Source organism: Suncus etruscus, chromosome 3 (assembly GCF_024139225.1).
Source record: "Suncus etruscus isolate mSunEtr1 chromosome 3, mSunEtr1.pri.cur, whole genome shotgun sequence".
Taxonomy (NCBI): Eukaryota; Metazoa; Chordata; class Mammalia; order Eulipotyphla; family Soricidae; genus Suncus; species Suncus etruscus.
This window is the reverse complement of record NC_064850.1, coordinates 81,224,827-81,231,284: the sequence shown is the minus strand read 5'-3', so window position 1 is coordinate 81,231,284 and position 6,458 is coordinate 81,224,827.

The window sequence follows — 6,458 nt, the reverse complement described above, 5'->3', positions numbered from 1 at the left end:
TTCATGACTTCAACCTTCCTGATGGCTTCATAATGTTCCATTGTGTACATATAATAGTTTCTTTAGCTCCTGGCTCTACATTTAGAGTTCACTCCTGGTAGGGTTCAAAGTGCCATATGGGATTATTAAAAATCAATTCTGGCTTGGCTATGTGCAAAAAAGCACCCTACTCTCTGTTATATTTAATTTAATGTTTAAATTTAATTTTTAAATCTAAATAATAAATTTTATAATAATATTATAATATTAATTAACAATCATATAATAATTATGTGTAGCATATATTACATCATTATAATTAATAATAATATTGTAAAATAATGAATTTTATAAAATAAATGATTTTGATATTTAAATTTAATTTAATTTAATTTATATTTTATAAATGAGTGAATTTATCTATGCACTGATTTTTATAAATCTGTTCTTCATGAATTATAAATAAGTACACATATGAACATATGTACATGTATATGGAAGAGTCCTCTCAATAGTTTTCATTGGAGCCTTTTATATCAGGTACATTTTATATCAAATTCTATTTTTCTCTTTTACTTTTTTCTTTTTTATATAAAGTGCATATCTATTAGTGTCTTAGGATCAGTATTGGTCTAATGCTTAGCAGCACCTCTGGTGGTACTTAAAGTCTTATATGATGTCAGGGACTAAACTTGGTTAGTCTGCATGAAAAATATGAACTCAGTCCACTTTCAACTCAATATTTCATCTCAAACAGTGGCCATATTCAAGATTCCTTTGAGTTTTCTCTGTACTTAATATTTACTTAAAACTTCTTTGAATATCAGTTTCCTATTTTTTGATTGGTGGTTTCAGTTATATAGTGGATTTTTTATCTCAAAAATCTAATCTCTAAGAGGTTTATCATCCAAGAGACAAGAGTCAAGAAAAAGTTCTATTAGCAATAATCCAGCAGAATTAGAGGAAGACAAACTCTTCATTCACATTCTGGCAAACCCTCTCACTCATTTGTCTACAAAAGAAGTTTTTTTTTTCAGAAATTAATTATAAGTATAATTTTAGAAGGGGAAATTTATAGATCAGTGGACTTCTCAGTGGTTAAGACTTTTGGAGGAGGGAGTTGTGGTCTTCTGAGACATAATTAAAAAAAGAAATCTAAATATTTTAAGCTAAAGAAAGATTTATGGGTTAAGGGTTAAAACTACATATTATCTTTCTTATAGAGATTTTAGGGTAAAGGATAATATGGGGAAAACATTCTTTGCTTTCTCAATGACCCATGTCCATTGCTTGTTTAGATTTTTAGCTTAATTTTTTTAGACAAGTTTCAGATGGTTCTGATTATACACATATAATGACAACAGACTTGATGAACAGCATTGCTTGACAGTATATGTGTGGTTTTTTTTTTTTTTTTAGTTATCTTTGTATGCTACGCTATTTTTTCTGTTGCAATGACCAGAAGACTGAATCATACAATGCTATACTATTTTTTTCATTGGTCCAGCCCCATCTTACTTATTTATTTCTTTTGGAGAGAAAGAGCAAAAAAGACCTTGATTCTGAAATAAGCAGGCTTTCAGATCAGTACTAGAACCCAAGAATGCAGTGCCTCTGGGGTTGCACCTCATGATGCTTTGGAACTAAACCTCGGTTCGTCACTTGCAATAAAACTTGCTGGACGTACTATTATATCTCTGACCCTGCTTTTTCATTTTCTTTGTTTGTTTGTTTGTTTGTTTGTTTGTTTGTTTTTGGGCCACACCCAGCGGTGCTCAGGGGTTATTCCTGGCTATCTGCTCAGAAATAGATCCTGGCAGGCACGGGGGACCATATGGGAAGCTGGGGTTCGAACCAATCACCTTAGGTTCTGGATCGGCTGCTTGCAAGGCAAAAGCCGCTGTGCTATCTCTCCGGCCCCTGCTTTTTCATTTTCAAAACCTTACCTTATATACTATTTTATCTGAGGTTGTTTATTCTTTTTTTTTTTTTTTTTTTTTTTTTTTAGTTTTTGGTTTTTGGGTCACACCCAGCAGCACTCAAAGGTTATTCCTGGCTCTATGCTCAGAAATCGCTCCTGGCCGGCTCAGGGGACCATATGGGATGCCGTGATTCGAAACACAGTCCTTCTCCATGCAAGGCCTTCCTTACCTCTATGCTAATTCTCTGGCCCCGAGATTGTTTATTCTTAGCTTACTCTTTCTTTTCTATTCTGGACACATTTTAAATAATTATGCTTTTTATGCAAAAATAAATCCTCCAGAATCTTTTTTTTCTCAAAGGCTTCTTAAGATATATTCTAACCTGAGGTGAAAGGATAATTGTATCATCAGTATCCATGTATGTGTGTGTGAGAGAGGGAGTTAGAAAGAGTGTTTGCTAACTAATCATCATGGAGTAGATAAATATTAAGCTGATATAAATGAATACACCAAGGTATTCCTTAAGAGGAATTCTAAGACCAGCAAAATGTGGTACAAATATTTTTCTCATGCGACTACATATTTAAAATGGAGTTGGGAAAATGCATATAGATTTTTAAGCAGACAGTAATGCTTTACCAACACTATTTTAAACATCTTATATACTACTTGACACTTATATTACTTCCCTTAAACAAAGCACTCACTACATATTCACTGATCATTTTTTGTCATTGCTTTTGTTTTATTTTTCTTTGCCCTGGAGATTGCTGTTGTGCTAGATGTAGGCATATCCTAAAAACTTCATTTAAAAATTAATAAATGGGTTTAATTGAACAGTAAGAACACTATATTTTCATGCGCAGTGGGCAGATACTTCTTTGCTAATCCTTACCACCAGATCCTTTTTTTTTTTTAATGGAACTCTCTGTAGAATTGCTTGATCAACAAAATCGTGTCTCCTGATGAAAACAGACTGTTTCTCAAAGAACAAATTAAGGACTTTCAGTCCTGGTGGTAAAACACTGTGAGTTCATCATGCAGTGCTGTAAAACAAATGTGTTATGTGCCTGGCAACTCTGTCACACAATCAACAGGAAGCCTGAAACACTGACATGGGCTGATCTGCACATTTTCATCAGGTACTTGCAAATGCAATCAAAATACACCAAGAAGATTTAAGGTTTCTTGCCATGACTATGCCTCATGAACTTTTATTTATTTATTTTTTGGTCATTGACTAAATCTTTTATTTTGCATTAAATAAATATATCAAATTTTTAAAAACCAATTGGAATTTGAGTTCTGTTTGAGGTTGAGGTTGTTCTTAAGTAAGGATGACATTTTAAATAGCAGCATAAGGTACTGTATAGAACACAGAATTGCAGTCTCTTCTTAATCCCTTTCATGTCTTTTCTTTTCTTTGCATTTTCCCACCCTTTAGTCTTGAGTCTTTTCTCCTCCTTATTTTTTTTATACTTAGTCTTGTTTCAAAATTTTCATAGTAAATGTCTGTTTCAGGGACAAACCAAGATTATTTAAATCCAGGTTTGTTGATAATCATTTTTGAACTCTAATTATGTGGTAAGCATTTTATTTGACATAGGTATTATTTTTAGTAAATCATAATATTTGAAATGAATGGCTTAAATTATTTAACTGATATATTGTCTCCCAGATAAACTGCAGTTGTTGGTAAATATTAAAAAATCCAAAATTCATACTTTTACAATTTTTTATTACAGTGGTTATAGCGACATACTATTTCTATAACTTTATTGAGGGTAGGTGGATAAATAGATGGACATTTATCACATTATCTATCTTTCATTTCACCAGAATATTTTCCTAATTGATTCTTATATGAACCAAAGTTAACAAAGTCATGATTTTGCACCTAAATTTAGATTTTCACTCATAAAGCAGTGTCTCTGGTCTTTTTTTAAAATTTTTAGCGAAGAGTTTAAAATACTTTTTAAAACATATTCACATATATATGTTGTATTCTAATAACACATAAAAACAGATAAATAAACTGTACACAACAAATCAAAGGCAAATTATATAAATTGTTTGGATAAAAGGCAAGACAAGGTTTTATATGGGATGCATGCATATTGAGAGAGATAATAATGAAAAGGGACAGGACATTTTATTGAATGCCATAATAAGAACTTGGCAAACATTCAGGCTTACTGTCTAATGGAGATAAACTACTGACCTACAACAACCCTGGAAGGTGTGTTGGTACCCAGACTGGCTCCATTCGGATTTTGATGGTTCTGTATTTAATATTTATCTTATCTCTGCCTCAGTGGGAAGAGTGTGGGGACAGTTGACTTTCTCATAAACAATAGTGTTCAGGTGAAGTCAGGACAGGTGGCTAAGTCAAGTATTAGGGGAGAAGAGTAGCAGTGGTTCCTGATTCCAAGACTTTGGTCAAGCTTCCTCTACAAAATTCATGACTTTCTAGCTAAAGCTGCCCCCGAATGCCAAGTCTGCCAAAACCATCCATGTTGCCAATCTTGTAGAAGCAAACTTAACAATAAGATTTATTTCCATGGTTAATTTTTATATAACTCAAATACATTTGCTTTTTTTTGTTTTGTTTTTTGGGCCACACCCGGCGGTGCTCAGGGGTTACTTCCTGGCTGTCTGCTCAGAAACAGCTCCTGGCAGGCACGGGGGACCATATGGGACACCGGGATTCGAACCAACCACCTTTGGTCCTGGATTGGCTGCTTGCAAGGCAAACGCTGCAGTGCTATCTCTCCGGGATCAAAACGACACCTTTTTTTTTTTTTTTTTTTTTTTTTTTTTTTTTTTTTTTTTTTTGGTTTTTGGGCCACATCCGGCGATGCTCAGGGTTTACTCCTGGCTGTCTGCTCAGAAATAGCTCCTGGCAGGCACAGGGGACCATATGGGACACCGGGATTTGAACTAATCACTTTTGGTCCTGGATCGGCTGCTTGCAAGGCAAACGCCGCTGCGCTATCTCTCCGGGCCCACATTTGCTTTTTTTCTGTATTCTACATAAGAACTTTATATGATTTGCTTTAGAATTACTATCAAATCAGATGCTATAAGCCCCAGGTAGTATACTAAAATATATAGTGCTGTTTTACTTGTACTATCAGATAATGAGTAAGAAACAGGCCCTCTTGATATGTATAGGTATTTCTGTCACTTGACAACCCAAATTAAATCCACAAGCACTGTGCACAATAATCTATATACTTAGGATACAATAAAAATAATGTGTTGTAAAATATTTTCTATTTTAAATTAATAGTTTCATAAGTGAAGCTATATGATTAATTGTGTTCTGAATGAAATTGTGTCCACAGCAGTAAAGTGGACTCATAATTTTGCATGACTGTCATACTTATAAAAAGAAGAAATTTAGGGCTGGAGTGGTAACATAGCAGTAGGGCATTTTTCTTGCATGCAGCTGACTCACCCCTGCACCCCTCTTGGTCTCCCAAGTCAGGAGTAACCCCTGAGTGCCACCAGGCGTGAGCCCAAAAAGCAAACAAAAGAAAAAAGAAATATTTGGGCACAGATACTGTCAAGTAGGGAGATAGTCAAGTGAATATTGGGGTCAAGCTTCCATAAGACAAGGAATAAAATGTTAAAAGAGAAGCCTCATGTTCATAAAGATGCATAACTTTATAAACAAATTGTTCTTAGACATTTATCTCCAAAAATTCAAGACAATACCTTTTGATTAATTCCTTTAATTTGTGGTACATTTTTATGACAGTTTCAGAAAACAAGTACAGTCGATGTTTGAGTCACCTATTTCATTACATGAGGACAAATGAATTAGTGAAAAGTTTGGCAGTGCCATTCACCAGCCACCAGGAGTCCAGGTTTTATATTTTCTCAGAAGGTCTATGCAGAAACATGATTGAAATAGAGATTTGAACCAACTAACTTAAAAATAAATCAGGGTTTTAACACTTAGTTTCTTGAAAGATTTTAGACTGATAATTTATCTCCTTCAGATGTAGAATAGTAAGAACATTCAAAGTCTGAAGAGAACTTCTGGAACTGTAAAGAAAGACTCCATCCATGAAATGTGCAAATACTAAGATCACTAGCTACCAGGGCCTGATTTTATCATACACAGTGGAGCAGAAAACTTTCAGACATCACAAAAAGATCTAGGGGAAGTAAAAGAGCTGTACAGAGCCTGTAGTTAAACCCACGACAATATACTTCAAGGGCAGAGAAACCCTGTATCTCTTAGGCCAGGGGAATTCCCTTTCTTTCTTTTTCCTTTTTTTTATTTTTCAGGCCACACCCGTTTGATGCTCAGGGGTTACACCTGGCTAAGCGCTCAGAAATTGCCCCTGAGTTGGGGGGACCATATGGATCATCGGGGGATATATGGATCATCAGGGGATCGAACCACTGTCCTTCCTTGCAAAGCAGACACCTTACCTCTAGTGCCACCTTGCCGGCCCCGAATTCCCTTTCTAATCTCCCCAATTTATACTGAGCCTATGCAAAAAAAAAAAAAAGCACAAATTAAATTTAAAAAATTTTTGTTTT